The sequence below is a fragment of the Etheostoma cragini genome, chromosome 16 (assembly GCF_013103735.1).
Source record: "Etheostoma cragini isolate CJK2018 chromosome 16, CSU_Ecrag_1.0, whole genome shotgun sequence".
Lineage (NCBI taxonomy): Eukaryota > Metazoa > Chordata > Actinopteri > Perciformes > Percidae > Etheostoma > Etheostoma cragini.
In genome coordinates, this window is record NC_048422.1 from 7,483,642 (window position 1) to 7,501,783 (window position 18,142).

Genomic DNA, 18,142 nt, shown 5'->3' on the forward strand with positions numbered 1-18,142 from the left:
ACAAGAGAAAACATCCAAACATCAACAGAGGAGAAAAGGCTCAGCCAAGTCAGCAAACTAATGGGAGGAGGCAACTGACAGATAACTTGCACACAGATACACAGCTTCTCATTACCACACACATGCTGAAGTGTTTTATTTGGACTCGACCTCGTGTGATAGACTGGGGCTCTGATTCCTGGCTGCCTGACTCTCTACAGCTGAGAGAAACTCCGGCTTCTCGCCATTAGGAGTGCGGAGCAGGACGGTGAGGAGGACAGGACTCCAGCGGTCACATGTTGCCTCTGGAGATAAGTCATGGGTCTTTCACAAACACACATAAACACTGATATCCCACCCACAGAAATATGATTAACATGCCAATTAGACCAGGAAGAAGTGGGCCTCAAGCCCTTTGTTTTTTGTTGTTGCCATAAATAGAATTAAAAACACACCGTAGTGATATAACGTCATGCATGAAAGCACATTGTGCAGAGGCACACATGTATAAACATAGAGATACCATGAAATGGTCAACTGATTCGTCAAATACACACTTCCATCCACCCACACACAACATAACAACATTCCCCTCTCATTTACTGCTTATGACCCGGTCTCTGAAACATACAGCCATGGTGGATCTGACGGAAAACCATAACTGGACTGACGGGAAAGTAGTCAACAATTATCCTAAGAATGAATTACAAATGTTTTTATTAAATCATGAAATGTTGGAAAATAGGAAAAAATTAAAAACATTTCAAGCTCCTAGCAGTCTTTTCATGTTTTTAAACTGCTTGTTTTGTCTGACCAAAGGTACATAAAACAAATTTTCTTATTTCAGAAGCTGGACCGAGTGAATGCCTTTTTTGCATAATAAATGTAATATTTTGACATTTATAATAACTGACAATTTGATTAATTTGAAATAAACGAATAACCATTGAATAACAATTCTAACACTATTACAACCGATTTTTTTTTAACTGTTCAGACACAAACCAAATTGAGTAACTTTCATCACCTCATGTTCTGGAAAATGGCAATTTGTTCTTATTTTCTGACATTTCACAGATTGATTGAATAAAAAATACTAAATAGACCAGCTTATTAGTAAAATCAAAAAGTGGCTCCTGGAATATGCTGGAGAGTGGCAGCAGCAGCGTCGTCTGAAGGACAGAGGCTGAGATGAACCAATATGAGCTCTTGAAGCAGCAGCCCGGCCTGACGCTGACTGATAGCTGGCTGTGGATCCTGAGGGGCATCGGGAGTTTAATCACCCATAACCGCAATTACAGACGTACACGTCAGACTCATAAAGCACTGAAACAAGATGAGCGCCTCCCTCCTCTTCTCCCCTCGGCGCACATCAACCAAATTCCACTAAAGCTCAAGGAGGAGCGAGGGAGCTGAAGGCATAAGCCTAGAGAGAGAGAATGAGATCCCTACCTAGTGCACTGCCTTAGAGGGAGAATTGCGGCGCATTAATTAGTGCTTTTAACACACTTATGAGCCATAAAACAAGCCGTTATGCACTCGCTGTGTAGTAGCATTGCCTTGTTGTCAAAGTGAAGAGGTGTGCGTGCCTTGTTTCTACTGAATATCTCTAAGAGCCTTGAAATGCAAGAATGACAGGATTGCACTTCTGCATCAGTGATTGCACAAAAAGAAAAACATTAACATATCAAATACGCAAACTCGCGCACACACACACTCATACCTAAAGTGTGCACGTGGACGTGCACATGAGCCCGCACTCTTAATGATCAGATAAAAGCTCATAGTAGACCGTAAGACAGGCCTTAGGATGGATTAAGATGCAAGCCTTTATCAGTGGGTTCCCACAATCCCCTGTAGAATATCTCAGCCCTCAGTCTGTTTTTTTTTTCTGCTCCACTCCCTCTCCTTTTTCCCCCGTACCTCAGGGATAGTGCTGGGAGAGAAAAAATAGAGACGTGCAAGAGAATGATGGGATGATGATAGAAAAGAAGGAAGACATAGTTGAACAAGTATGCTAATGGAAAGGCCACTAGCAGGAGGTCAACTCCTTTCACAACTCTGCGTTTTGATAGCGAAGCAGCAAACAGGATCCAAACTTGTCCTTGTGGCCATTGATTGATTGATTTATTAGACCATTCCATTATAAGATATGATACAGCTTTGCATCATACTTTATAAACAAAAAGTCAGGAGAACACAATAAAGCCCTTGGGCTTATTTCCATTGTGGTCCTTTTTTCGTGTGGGGGGCAGATCAAGCCTAAATCATCACACCCATACATATATTAAATAGATCCATCAAGACAATACATAATAAAAAGTCCAACTAAGATTGGCATCTGAGGCATTTTTTCAGCACCTGCTCAACACCTCCTTAACTTTTAACAATTGGCATAATAAGTCATGCACAAGAGGCCAAGATCAGTTAGAGGGTGGATAGGATAGAATGCCAGGGCTCACCAGGTCAAGTGGTTGTCATCTGCAGAGGGCTGACAGTAGAGAACAGTGTTTTTTTAATATATTTTTTAGCAGAATGTTGGCAGCGGCTGCAGTTATCCATCAGATTCTTGCCATGGAACTGTTGGGTGCTCAGAAATGTTTCGACAGCCCCCACAGTCCAATATACAACTACGGAGAGCTGGAGACAAAGTGCTGATGCTATAAGACCGGGTTCTTCAACTTTTTTTAGGCCAATGACCCCTCAGTTGAAAAACAAACTACATCTGTGTATAAAATTGAGTTGCATATTAAACTGGGCTAACAATAACGTGCATGGTGGCCTAAAGCCTATACACATACCTGTTTATGGTGCATACAATACTAAGCTTTTAACATAAAAAATTGTTGACATGAATACATATTTATACATCGTGTTTTAATGTTAACATCCGGCACAGTGAATCCTTAAGCTTAACTGTATCTGTGAATGGAAAGCTTATGGATACCTTAGCTTACCTTGGCTAAAAAAAAAAAGATTTATCTTTACTCATATACTAGATTCATTCAATACATTCTTTTTTTTGATACCATCAAACTATTATTTGGAAGGCCAATTTACACCTTTCCTCTATGACGCTGAAGTTCATCTTAAAGATCAAGCTTCAGAGACAACCTCTGAACTCCAGAGTTGACCGGGGGGAGCGGGAGGTCACAGGATCACCAGAGCAGTTGATCCTTGAGACGGTGGCTGCACAACGCTGCCTCTGTCTCCCTCACACGGCCCCTTCAATAAATAAGCCCTCCGCCAGGGGCAATGAAACTATATGGACATGAACATCAGAGGAAAAACAATCCCTTGTTCCCGCATCATCCCCACTCACACAGACCTGAGTGTTTTTCTCTGCCGTCGTCAGCAAAACCTTTTCCGCAACGTGATCGCATGCGATTGACTCTTCAGCTGCACAATGATGCGAGATAAAGAGGGTGAGCTGTGAAAGGTCAACGTCTCTTTTGGGGCGCAGGCGAGCGCACACTGTGTAAACAAGACAGGCTGAAGGATCAATCTCGTAGTCCATATTTATTGGCTTAGTTGGCCTAAGAAGTACATCCACTGGAAACATGATTCGGGACTAATCACTTGTAGAAAAGGAGGAAGAGAGGCATAGGAGGGAGATATTTTTAGGCACAGTGCTAAATTATTCCGAGTGGACGTGCCAGAAATAGAAAGACAAAGAAGAGACAAATTAATCAATTTTAAAAAGAAAAAGCCATCTTAGGTGGTCAACCACTATGTATCAGAACTACTAGTGTCCAAGTAACTATAATCCTGTTACGTCGTCTTACAGATATTCACATAAAACATAGCAGATGGAAAACCACTCACTTGCATTTTATTTTTGCCAGAATTTTTGAAATATGAGGTCAAACTTAAGCAACATTTTTTCATGGAAATACAGCTAGAGGAAAAGACAAGCAAAAAATGACGGGCACGTGATCAAGGGAAGGGATATCAAATACTTTAGGAGATGCTCCATTGAGAGTGGGGAAGAAGATAAACACTGTCTTTGAGCATTTTGTGTGAATAAGTTTCTTTTCATGGGTGATTACCAGGTTTGTACGTTCATGCTGAGCGTGTTTGCTTCTAATTCCCCCTCATTTCTCAGGCATGGCTTCCCGGCAGCACACAAACAGGAAGGCAGTGCCCTTTGTCTTCCTGGTTTGTTGCGCTAAGGGACTCGTAATATAGAAGAGGGAAGTAAACATGCAGAGGAACTACAAACTTGTCACACTCTTATTCTGTACACAGTTGCAGGTTTGATCCACGATTCTGTAGCACACATTTCTATGCAGTGAATGACGGAAGCGGCAACAAAATCTCCAAGAAGTCCAAAATCTGTCCTAACAAATATCTTGAAATGACTAAATTAGATAAATATTATGTTTAACTCTTGGAAAACTTGCTGGGAATCCAAATGAAACTTCCATTTCACAAAGGTGTACTTTGAGACTCAACTAAATTGAAAAAATATAACGAAAGAGAGTCAACAACATAATATCGATCCTGTAGGTACACAGAGCTTTTAGTAAGACACGCGACACAAATTGGCATCCACATCAATCAATAAGACCTGACAGAAGTCCCTCCTCCTTTGACAGAGTTGAAAGGATGGAAGCTGCTTGCGTCCCTCACACTGTGCAAGTGCAGTCTGTTGTACAGTATGAAGTAGCGGATAAAACATCTTGAAGGAGTAATGAGTGTTGGCCTCTGGTGAAGAGAAAAAATGAGAGATGTTTACAGTCATTTTCATGTCGACCATTTCCGCCTCGTGAAGCCACTGCTTCACAATTTATCGCTTCTTCAAAGAATATTTTGAAGATCCTCTAGAAAAGGAACAGCCGGGTCTCTTGCCGCACCAGGAGTAGCCCCAACAACTGATTCTCTCGGGTTGAGTTGAAACGGCTCTCTTCTTGGGTCGTGCTTTCCCCCGTTTAGTCAGCTAAATCTGTTCCGCCATTAATCCGGACACAGCTCTGCCTCCCTTCATCGTGGATGGGAATTTTTCCGGGAATCTCTCAATAATTGATATAACACAGGTCTGCTTGTTGTTCATTCAAACCAAAAATCCTTTGGACATTCTGTACAATTCTTGATAGATATAATAGAATGACAGAATGCCTTTTTTATACACTAGTGCAGTACCTGTTCAACAAAATTGAAGCAACCCCTTTAAAGTGTCAACATGAAATATAAAAATATAAAATGTAAGTAGTGCAGAAGAAGAAGAGAAAAAAAGAGGGGGGAACGTATTGCACAGTTCCCGAGAGCAACTATATACATATAAAGAAAGATAAAGGGCAAAGGAGAAGTGCTCACAAACACAGATTTAGACAATTTTGAGAGAAATAAACCTTTTGTTTACATGGAAAAGGTCTCAGGTCTTTGAGTTCAGATTATTAAAAATAGGGGCAAAAACAAATCCTGCATTATAAACTAGAGGTGTGAAGTTTGAAAGCACTGGCCATTTATAAGGCACTATCCTGTTGCATCATTCAAAATGTAGGATCCAGTGTTTTCTGAGACTGACTGACACTAGAGCCTAAAGAATATTTTGTCATCAGATTCTTTCTCCTGTAGGTTCCCAACTTTATGGAGGGTTAATACTAAAACACCAGAGAACCCCTTTAAGCAAACGCAAGCACTTCATGGAATTGTAGTTTGTGGCATTTTTAGGCCTTTATTTGACAAGATAGCATAGACTTGAAAGGGGAGAGGGAGGGAGAATGACATGCAGCGAAGGGTCGCAGGACATAATCAAAAACGTGACTGCCGGGGCGAGGACCGAGCCTCTGTACATTGGGCACACACTCTACCAGGTGAGCTACCCAGGTGCCTCATGAATTTGTAGGTTTATTGCAAAAAAAATGTCAATGCATTTTCTTTTATGTAAAGGATAAACATAAATTGTATGTATGTATGTATGTATGTATGTATGTATGTATGTATGTATGTATGTATGTATGCATGTATGTATCTACAAAGACGCAAGACATATACTGTAGGTCATATATGAACATAACCATCACAAACAAATATATCACTAAAACTAATATTTTATGAAAATCTACAGTACATTCATCTGTTATGAATTCTGCTGACATGCAAATACTGCTGGCTGACAAAGTGGTTACAGATTAGCTAACCCTCTGAGAGATAAAAGATCAATCAGACATTTTCCCAGCCATTAAAGCAGGCCAAAGTCAACTTCAAGTCTCTCTACTTCAGATAGTATCAACCTCTTAAGGTCTTGCAGTCAGATAACGAGTTGTAAAGCCTCGGCATAAATACTGTTTTTAGCACAGAGAATAGAGTAATTCTCAGGTTATGATCATTATGCTACAGTCCTGCTGTGCCTGGGCATTCATTTTTGCACTCCCACATACTAAATGTGCTGGGTTCACAATAATGACTATGTGGACAAGTAGCGATAGGCAAAATCAACAAATGCTAATTTATGACATAACACCAAGGTATTATAAGTGATAATAGACTTGTTTTTCCATTAGCTCGTAATGCTCTTTAAACCCGCATGACCTTTGGCAGACACATGGAGGGCAGAAAAACACAGCGTTCTCTTTTAGTATTAAGCTTCATTAATTCTTCAGTTCACATCACGTTAATCATGTTTCTCCAAGTGTTGTGTGTGCACACAGCACATCAACAACAGATATGTATGCAGCACAACTCTGTCTCTCCCTGTGTTCATACATGTGTATTTGACACTTGATGCTGTGAATAATAAAACTGGCGGCGCGGTGGTGTCGGGTGAGAAGCCGCCACCACAATAATCCGGCTGTTGTGTAATCATCAGTCTCATGCACACGTGCACTGCTGTGTATCACAATACATTGAACAGATGGCAGGGAGGGTGTTTAATAAACACAAATACATGCTCATCATCAGCTTGGGTTACAGGCAGCTGCTGCTGCTCCTTTTGCCTTTGACATAGACGCTCAATAAAATCACACCCTGGTGAACTCGCTACATAGGAGGGTGGAAAACAAATCACAGCACAAAAGCTAAACACAACTCTTTTTTTTTTTTGGCGGGGGGGGGGGGGGGGGGGGGGGGGGGGGGGGGGGGGGGGGGGGGGGGGGGTTTAATAATGCAATGGCTTAGCTATCCTAATAACTCACCTGGGTGGTACGTGCTAAATCTCATCAAGCTAGGTGACCGTGAGGAGAGATTCGCTTAAATTGACAAAACGTATATTGGATTAACATTATTTACTATACCTTTAAATACAGTGCCTACTCTTACACAGATATACGCATACATGCACATTTGAGCACAACCACCCACACACACACACACCCACACACACCCACACACACCCACACACACACACACACACATACAAACATAACTAAACACAAAGCAAACTCAAAGACATTAGCCCTCCGTAAGCCTTTTCTTTCTGGCGTTAATCCCTTGTCCTGATGCCTTACCCGGGGGATGAGATCTTTGCTTTAAGAAGCATTAATAGATATGGACTAAATGCTCCAAGGCCTTTCGATGGTTTCATAATATTTGGTGCAAAACTTTCATGTAAATGATTAACTCCTTCCTGCACGAGCCTTCTGTTCCCTTGCGGGGAAGCGTGTAACACAGGTGAGAGTGTGGACAGGTAAGACACATCCATGATGACATACATAAAATGTCAGTGAAACAGTTACAGAGCTCAAGGTCTTCAAACAGCTTGTTGAGAGCAAGCAAATATTTGGCATTTTGGATCAATAACAACATGTTTCTTTTTATCAATGATCAAAATCTGACTTTCTGTTTATTGGCTCGTTGGCTGAGCATGTTAGCACCGGACACACGTGGTACTGGGTCCTGCTGTTATTGGCTTTGCATGTTAGAAGTACTTTCTCACATCATGCCGCCCCTCAAATCACCTCAAAAGGTTTGTGAACCATGACATATTATCAGTATGATTCATAAAAGGTCTGGTTGAACTGAACCACACAGCCAAAATTCTCTGATAAATAACAACTAGAGATATGTCAATGCTGAGCCATCACGTTTTGGCTTTGACTTTGCCCTCCCTTCCCCCCGTTAGGGACTACGCCACACTAACTAGAGATATAATCCTCTCTTTCCCCATTCTCATCTCAGAGTCAAGCCACCAGTGCTGCACAGACACGTTTGTCGATTAGCTCAATGTCTGTGACTGTAATAGACTTGTGGACATGATGCCCCTGTGGCGTTTGGTGCACTCTATCACACAGGCTCTACTCCATCACACAGTCCCATTTACTAAGCCGTCTGCATGGGCAGACAACTAAAGGTCAACTCTCTGCAACAGTTCTCGCGCCAATGCCCCAGGTCTCCCTGCGCCCAGAGCCCAGGAAGAGTGGGCAAAAGCATGACTGGGTTAAACGATGATTCCAGTTCATTTCTCGTGGTAATCATAACACCATACTTTCAAAGTCAATTATTGTTGATCAGATTTAACCAAATTTTTATGTAGAGAGCGATAATGGCAAAGGCTAAAATTATTACCCAAGTCCAGTACTCGCCATTGTTTTGCACACACTGATTTCTTGTACAATAAGGGATTATTACTGACATTTTGGCTGTGCTTACATTCTGTTAGATAATCTGGAGAAACTGGTGGTTACTCTGTTGAGTACAATGTTACTGTAACGTTCTAGTAATGACCAAAATATAATGATAAGACCCAAGTTCCCCAATACTTTTAAGGCACTGACTGACTTACCTCCTTAGTTTTGACAAGTATCCAAAAATGCCTCGTCATTCAATACCAAATTTCAATACCTAAGGTGGACATCTCGTCAGCATCAGTGAACTGTGCTTCTACTATGATCTAATAATGCTGTTGATTGGCTGTCTACCGTGTATACAGTGAGGAAAATAAGTATTTGAACACCCTGCTATTTTGCAAGTTCTCCCTATTAGACATAATAAAGGGGTCTGAAATTGTAATCGTAGGTGCATGTCCACTGTGAGAGACATAATAAAAAAAAACATCCAGGAATCACAATGTATGATTTTTTAACTACTTATTTGTATGATACAGCTGCAAATAAGTATTTGAACACCTGAGAAAATCCATGTTAATATTATGTACAGTAGCCTTTGTTTGCAATTACAGAGGTCAGACGTTTCCTGTAGTTTTTCACCAGGTTTGCACACACTGCAGAAGAGATTTTGGCCCACTACTCCACACAGATCTTCTCCAGATCAGTCAGGTTTGTGGGCTGTCGCTGAGAAACACAGTTTGAGCTCCCTCCAAAGATTCTCTATTGGGTTTAGGTCTGGAGACTGGCTAGGCCATGCCAGAACCTTGATATGCTTCTTCCAGAGCCACTCCTTGGTTATCCTGGCTGTGTCCTTTGGGTCATTGTCATGTTGGAAGACCCAGCCTCAACCCATCTTCAATGGTCTAACTGAGGGAAGGAGGTTGTTCCCCAAAATCTCGCAATACATGACCCCGGTCATCCTCTCCTTAATACAGTGCAGTCATCCTGTCCCATGTGCAGAAAAACACCCCCAAAGCATGGTGCTACCACCCCCATGCTTTGCAGTAGGGATGGTGATCTTGGGATGGTAGTCATCATTCATCTTCCTCCAAACACGGTTAGTGGAATTCTGACCAAAAAGTTCTATTTTGGTCTCATCTGACCACATGACTTTCTCCCATGACTCCTCTGGATCAAATAAATGGTCATTGGCAAACTTAAGACAGGCCTTGACGTGTGCTGATTTAAGCAGGGGAACCTTCCGTGCCAAGCATGATTTCAAACCATTACGTCTTAGTGTACTACCAACAGTAACCTTGGAAACGGTGGTCCCAGCTCTTTTCAGGTCATTGACCAGCTCCTCCCGTGTTGTTCTGGGCTGATTTCTCACCTTTCTTAGGATCATTGAGACCCTACGAGGTGAGATCTTCAATGGAGCCCCAGTCCGAGGGAGATTGACAGTCATGTTTAGCGTCTTCCATTTTCTAATGATTGCTCCAACAGTGGACCTTTATTCACCAAGCTGCTTGGCAATATCCCTGTAGCCCTTTCCAGCCTTGTGGAGATGTACAATTTTGTCTCTAGTGTCTTTGGACAGCTCTTTGGTCTTGGCCATGTTCGTAGTTGGATTCTTACTGTTTGTATGGGGTGGAAATGTGCCTTTATGCAGTTAACAACCTCAAACAGGTGCATCTAATTTAGGACAATAAATAGAGTGGAGGTGGACATTTTGAAGGCAGACTAACAGGTCTTTGAGGGTCAGAATTGTAGCTGATAGACAGGTGTTCAAATACTTCTTGTATTATCATACAAATAAATAGTAAAAAAATCATACATTGTGATTTATGTTTTTATTTTTTAGATTATGTCTCACAGTGGACATGCACCTACAATGACAATTTCAGACCCCTCCATGATTTCTAAGTGGGAGAACTTGCAACATAGCTAGGTGATCAAAAACTTATTTTCCTCACTGTTTGTTGTAGAGACATGCAGGCCAAGCCCTAGTTGTAGTTAGTCCCACGCAAAACAACCACTATGGTCTTCACTTAGACTTCAAGACTTCCTGCTTTACAATTGTTGTCCTGTTTATTTGGACACCGCAGCTAAAGCTTTAGTGTCGCCACAGCAGCCACAGTCTGTTCCTCCAGGACCACAAGCTCCTCAGACCAACATCCAACCACGACATGATATTTCCATTAGCCGCTGAATCACCATCCCCCTTCATCCTCTCTTTCTCAATGCACCTTAAGAAGCGGGTCTCTGTGGAAAAAGCATGTGGGAGTTACTCCCCCACTTCCACCTCTCACCTCCCAGCATGTACCGGCCTGCATTAGCACACTCGGGTGGGCCTGTTGCTGTGCAGCAGAGACATGCAACATTGAAAGGTCAGGGCTCTGCCATCCTATTGTGGGAGTGCACAGGCGGGCGGGCAGAAGGGGGCAAGAGCATGATGGGGGAGGGCGGCTGCACGAGCTGGGGTGACAGGTGCTTCGTTTTTGACCCTTCCACTTCATGAGATCGGCTTCGGTGGTATTCGGATCAAGCGCTCGGTTGCGCTACCTCTCCCTCCCCCTCATCGCCAAGCCAGCTATAATGCCAAGCGTGTCAAATCACTTTAGCATCAAAATACGGACAGTCCCCCTTTCCTCTCTCCTATGCTGAGTCCTCACCACCTCTTTCCTCTCCCTCAACATCCCTCTTTCTCCCCCTGCTTTTCCCCCTCCAGAGGCCAGGGGAACACATTCTGATAATCTGTAGCTGCCATTGGCCTTTCAAATCGATGAGGGCGGAGGCAACTGACCGTAGTGGGAAGGAACAGCAAGTACTGCTTGCTGACATCAAGCTCCCAGGCCACTCTAAAAAGACACCTGAGCTTCCGTACCACCACTTAACACACAGGCAAGTGAACAAACAAGGAGTTTACTGAGGGGGTAGAAATATCTGCTGATATTAAGGTTCACAGCGAGATCAAATTATTAAAAGAGAAATCAGAAAGTATAATGCCACATAATCAAAACATTGTGAACCAAAGTCCAAACTGCAAAACTGACATTACAGTTACTGAGGCCAAGAAAAATGTTCCCCCATTCTTGTTCTGTTGTTTTCCTTCGATACCAAAGCGGCGTCGGATGTTGCAAGCAAAGCATAACAACCAGGAAACTCATAGTTCAGAAGAGAAAATAAGACATGATAAATAAATCACAGAAATTGGCCTCTTCCTTTGGTCTGGCCCTGTCCAAATATCTGGCCCCGCTGCTGTTAGCTGATCCAGATGTTCTACGCAAACTTTTTGGAAAAACAATAGAAGCACCATAACGGATGGCACTTCACAAAATCCCGTCTTACTTTGCACTCTTGTTCTTCATCATGTTCATCTATCACAAAATATTATATTTTATTTGGCATAAATCACTTTTGTCTCTGTTTTATTTTCATGATATGTCTCTGTCGCGGGTGTAATTTTCACATCACACATTATTATTGTAGTTTGCACACTGGAGCACAGTGTGGCATGAGCCAGCCCAACTATTCTTTTGCAAATGTGACACACGTGCAACTCTTTCATATCCCAATCTTCCAATGTTTATCCGCGGTTAGGAAGCCAGTGCCCGCCAAAACTTAGTCAGCCTCGCTGATATAAACATGGCACTCAAGATCAGGCTTAAGCAGACAAGAAAGCTAGAGGAACACTGCAGCTTCCGATGTGTTATCAGCTGGCCCGTTGCAGGGATTGAATCTGGACTAAGATATCTGGGTTAAGACGTACATATTCAAATATATTCATGCCATTCGTTAATTTGCCCATATATTTGGCAGCATACCCAACGCGCTTCACCGTGATTAACATAGTGTTCTGTGTTAGGCAACATGGGGCCTGAAGAATGAGAACTTGCTTGTTTAATTGATGTTATTAAAAAATGCAGTGTTTCTTCTATTTTTCCAGATGTAAAGCCTCACAAACTGTACTGTAAACCGGGAGAGCTGGGAACTATGGCAAAGAGAAACTTCCCATCCTCTGTGTAAACTGCCTCCGAGAGAATACATTATTGACAAGCTAAATATACACAAGGATGCAACAAAAAAGGAATTTAAAACAAAAGCGCCTGCTTTTAGCTTGAACTAATACAAGAGCCCGCTCTGATTTTAAGTGGCAAAAGGAACAATGGGTGCATTTGTATTCTGCTCACAAATTCATTAGGCATAAAATTATGCTGTACTCCTGATAATTTAAATGTAAATGCTGCATCCTTTGCGCAACCATGATTCAAATTTAAACTTATAATGATTGCCTTTGAGAATTAGAGAATTCAAGTTCATGTCGACCACCCTCAGTTACACTGTAGAGATGACAGTGACTGCTTGATACCAGTGATACACTCGCCCCCGCCAATGTCCCAGGCTACCTGCTCACCTTTCTCTCTGCTGAGTTTGAGCAGTAACAATGAGATAGCATTTCACTCTGATGGTGATGCTTATAGGCTCAAAGAGTTATCAAAGGCTTAGTTGCTTTGATTTGGAGTGACCAGCTGTGGATTGGCTGCCGTCACTCTGTGCCAGCATAGAGAACTCCCTCTCTGCCGATGCACCATAGCCGATGCTGCACCAGGCCAAGAACGAGGGGCCGTGTCACTTGGGGCAATCTCACTGGCAGGTATGATGGACAGGTTATATGGGCGTGCAGTGAATCTCAATAAAAGGACTAATGGTTCTCAGTACAAAGAGCGTAATGCAATTGGTAAGCATTATTCAGCATTAATCAAAGTTATTTTATAATAGCAACGGACCAATTGACTGGGGCTGTGTCTCAAACCGCCTTTTTGCACACTCAGTATTAGGTACATAGTGTCAATAATGCAACAAGTCAGTGCATTGAAAGTAGGTCGGATGACCTCTAAAAATGGTCAAAAGGCTTAGCGTGGAACTATGAACCCTCTCACACTAAATGGGCGGCATCTTGATTACAAGGTGAAAAGGGGACGGACAAGGGACGTCAACCGACATCTGATTGGAGGAATGTGTCACGTGGGTGTGGCTTTTCCCAAATTTCCTGAGCATCATGGCGGCTCGTTCGGATTACGATTTCATTTTTTACAAAAATAGTTCCCAGAAACGTGTTTCTGAAAACATTTTAAACGAGAAATAAGCCATCCAGTTGCTGAATCTGTCTGTTTTTGTGATCAACAAAGGTCAGTTTAATAGAATCAAATTTTGAGAGGTGGCGAGCCGAGCCGAGTGCTCATCATTTCCGGTAAGTATTTTAACATAAGCGTTCCTTGTTTTCATGTTTATGTATAAGGGACCAGGAAAGACATTGAAATCTCCTCTTGATAATATCATTCCAATAGATTACATTCCCGGGGGGCCCACATTGCTCAATTGGTAGAGCGGGTGCCCATACATAGAGGTTCACTTCTTGACGCAGCAGGCCTGGGTTTGACTCCAACCTGCGGCCATTTGCTACATTCCCCCTGACTCCCCTTTCATTCTTCAGCTGTCAAAAAAATCTAAAAAAAAAAAAAAAGATAGATTTTTGCTTCCTATTCAACTCATTTAATTTTTACAACAAAAGCATAACGCCTCCTTCAAAGTGCAGCATGAGGAGTTTGTATATCTTGTGAACCGCGGCCGAAACATCTTACAATATCTGGTAACTTTAATATAAATTTAAACAGCCAATTAACTAAACAGTTTGGCAGTTCTTATCCCAGTTAGGACAAACTCCAGTCCTATGGCCTCCAGTAAACCTCCTATTAATTTTTAGAAAATGCAGGGATTAGCCAGTTGCTACTTCAGAGAAGTCTGGAAAGTTGGAGTTTGTGTATGTAAAATAATCTGTAGTGTGTGTTCTGAATAAATGCGGGCCAGGGCCCGTAATCGGGAACTAGGAGTCCTCTGGCCCCTCTGGCTCCTGACCTAACAGGAAGCAGCCAGCGAGAGCACCGACTCCGGCTGGCCAATTAAGAGTGCGGGGAGAACAGAGCATGCTGAGACTAACAAGCTCCCTCTCTGTGACCCTCCTCACCTTTGCAGGACCCTGCGATGGGAAATATGAGTAGCCAGGAGTCACTTTTTAAACCCCCCCTCCTTGTCTCAAACCCTGCTGTGTGACCACAAGGTCTACAAACACATGCTGACTCTCTCCAGAGGCCCACCACAAGGCTTTTTACTGCTGTGCTGATGCTAAAACGCGCCACACAGAAAAACAATGAGCACGTACAGACACATTCCTTGCACGGAGTTGGAGCTGTGTCACTTGCATTTCCCTGTAGTTAACTCTGGCCCGGTTCTGGGTGGAGGGGCTTTGGAGCCTCTTTCCAAGTACTCTGAATAGTAAGTGGGTTCCATATTAATTGGCAGAATTTATGAGGCAGTGAGATAATTCGGAGGTGCTGAACTAAAGGGGGACTGCCGTGAACACTAATGTGGCTTGGTTTTGGCGATAATGGCTATTTATTTAGACAAAACAGCATTAATGAAGAGTAATAAAACAAAACAGTACACATGGTGGGTTAAGCTCAACAGGTAGTGAGAAACTGCAGGCGGGACTTATGTTGGTGTGTTTCCGGCACACCACTCAGCCATATCCAAACCTAATGTAATAAAAAAAGAGGGGGAAGTCAGTAATAATCATCTACGTCCAACACCCCCACCCCCTTTTCTCTCCAGGAAGAATTGGTCCTGTCATTTGGACCCTCCAAACACAGACCATATGTGGGTTCAGCCCTGGCAATCAGACTGCATTGTGGAGCAGGCGGCTGAGTTCATCAGGAAAAAATTAGCCCGCCGCTCTGCAGGACTCGCTCCTATTGGCCAGTCACGCGGCCCGCTCCGTTTGAGGGCACCCCAGACATTCCTGTGGATAATCTTTTCCATTCCTCTGCTCAGCTCGGTGAGGACAGACCAAATCACAGCACAAGGCCTGCATTGTGAGGGCCTTTTCAAAAAGCCCCGTTTTCAATGCCGTCTCTCTTTTATGCTTTCTCTCTCTCTCACCTCATACACCACAATTCCCCCCCCACCCCAACAAAACTTTCCCCCCATCATAATTCGTTTTCTCATAAAAACACTAAGTGATTGCCTTTTTTTTTTTTTAAATGATCCTGCGGAAAGAGAGGTCCCAAACACTGCATTTTCTCACAGTCCCATTCCAGTAAGAGTTTGTTTTTGAAAAGCCCAAACAATATAAAACCGCTGAAACCAGAGCCTGGCCACATCAGTGCGCGGCCCGGAGATCAGCAGATCGCTGCTGAATACAGTTCCCCGGGCGAGGCTCGCAAGTCTTCCCAGAAAACCTCCTGCTTGGTCACCGCTACAAGCCTTGCGCCTCCCACAGCAGCTTGTCATTGTGGCTGTAGTCGGGCGGCTGGAACGCCGAGATTGGAGGAGAATCACACAATCTGGGGACAGTTCGGTGGATTTATAGTAACACGTTCCATAATTAGACCCATGATTATTACAGGGTCTATAAACTTTAGACTCAAGAGCGGCTGTCTAACCTCTGCTGCTATGACTTAACAGTTACTTCACTTTCTCTATAAGTACACTCTGCTCTTGGCCGCTCCGGGAGCATGTCACACACCACTGAATTTGTTTAACATCTCCTGTAGTGAAACTACAACAAGGAAAGATAGTAAAATCTTTCTTTTTCAACATTGTCACTCCTCCTCTCCATTTGCCCCTGGATCTAAGGAAGACAAAATAATCCAACGTGACTCGTATCCTAGTGTGCTAAAACTTTCAAAATAGCCACAACACATAGAAGGAAAACATTTGACATACTTCAGCAAGACTACACTTCTAATCCAGATGCTCCTAATTGTCCAGGAAACACATCCACCCTTACTGCAGGCTGTGACAGTAAAAAATGCTGCAATCAATCAAGATAGCTCTGTAAAATACACAAAGATGGGGGTGAGGTTGGTGGAAAAACTGTGCACCTCACCGATCATGCTGAAACATGTCCACGAAAATGTATGCCTGTGAAAGAGAGGGTAGTGGGTTCACATCTTGCCTCCACTGAGACCAGAAAAAAAGTCCTTTATTTTCTAAAAAGAAAAAAAGGATATCCGGATTTACATTGTCTACATTTTCTTTTAAGAGAACAAAATTTACAAGACAGACATTTCTTTATAATTGTTAAACAAACATACAGTACATGTCGTTGTTTTGCTAGAGATGTCTGAACCTGCAGCAGTGACATAATTCCCATCTGCCCCAGTGGCCTAGTGTGTCCTGAACTTCTCACTTTCCAGTTAGAGAATGCAAGGTCCACGCAACAACCAGGAAATGTTAATAACCAACACTGCATACACTGTCTGACTAACAAATATCATATAGCAGTTTGCAATCCATTCAAACATCCATTCATTTTACCTCTTTACCGGTTATTAAAAACATGTGCAGTCTAATTCTAAAAACAATGTGTAGAATAATGAAAAAGCAATCTCTATGAATCATCACTTTTGACTCAGTAGAAGTGTGTGGTGGTGTGTGTATCTACAGAGAGACGGCGCTCTGCCTGTATTTTCTCTTTTCTTCTTCCTTTCCTGAGTGTGGGATGTTTATGGGTGTCAGCAAAGAGCCTTTGTGCCCCACATGGGTGTTTAACCCCCAGCCAAAACAGCATACAAGCTGTTCTCCATTGGCATCTCATACCGACCTACAACTCTAACACACACACACACACACACACACACACACACACACACACACACACACACACACACACACACACACACACACACACACACACACACACACACACGATGAAGCTCTGTATTCATACACACACACACACACACGTGTGTACAGTATGTATATATATGTTTATGTTTCTATTTATATGTCTGATTTACTGCTATGTTCAGCGCTCCCTCTCATCATTCGATCTCTAGCTCGCTCGACGACCACCGCTGCGGTCTTTCTCTCTGGCTCTGTGCCGGGGAGGAGGGGCCATCTGTGAACGCTGTGTGTTTACCTTCAGTAAGCGATGCTCACTACATATTAGACCTTTAGGGACGCCCATGTTTCTGATTCTTGATGGCAAAACTTTCACAGAATAAGAAAAGACAAGGAAATGTTTGTAGTAAGGGTCATTTTAAATCTGATTGGTAAATTTTATTTAATCTTTTTATTTTTTTTAAACAGCCTATTGGCAGATATAATGTAATACTTCTGTAGAACGGCAGTTTTGACAAACTACAAAGAAAACATTCCAGATTTTTCATTGTTATCTACAATTTATCATACAAAAACTTAAATTTGTTCTGGTTGTTAGCTGTCCTTAAAACGGTACATCTATGCTAAAAAGGAACTCTCTGCTGAGTTCAATGATACCTCACACCTGACTATCTTACTAATTTATTTATAGAATAATAGACTAGAAATAAACAAGTATCTAACTTTAAAACCAAAACAGCAGCTCTCTTGGAGCTGTTTATGTGTTCATGTGACTTTGTCGTGCCAACCAACGGTCATGCTGTGCTTACATGACGGGCAGCTCAGCTGGTCCCAGCACTGACACTACAGGGCGGGCGAGCCTTGAGGATGGCGTGATTAATGTATCGGCATTAACCACATGTCCTGCACAGCTCTGTCCACTGTTAGCCACATACCAGACAGTTCAGTGCAGACTATCCACTGATGTCAGCTTGGTGGAGGGGGGGGGGGGGGGG

General features: G+C 42.7%; 1 protein-coding gene and 1 long non-coding RNA gene across 5 annotated transcripts in view; one reads left to right on the forward strand and one right to left on the reverse strand.

The window, feature by feature from the left end:
* Nucleotides 1–18,142, reverse strand: part of rxraa (retinoid X receptor, alpha a) — a 115,271-nt gene that overhangs the window by 60,657 nt on the left and 36,472 nt on the right. The gene's annotated exons all lie outside the window — the stretch shown is intronic.
* Nucleotides 9,000–18,142, forward strand: part of LOC117958931 — a 27,191-nt gene continuing 18,048 nt past the window's right edge. Inside the window, exon 1 of the long non-coding RNA XR_004659824.1 lies at nt 9,000–9,011. This is a non-coding gene — a long non-coding RNA (uncharacterized LOC117958931). The remainder of the gene's footprint in view (nt 9,012–18,142) is intronic.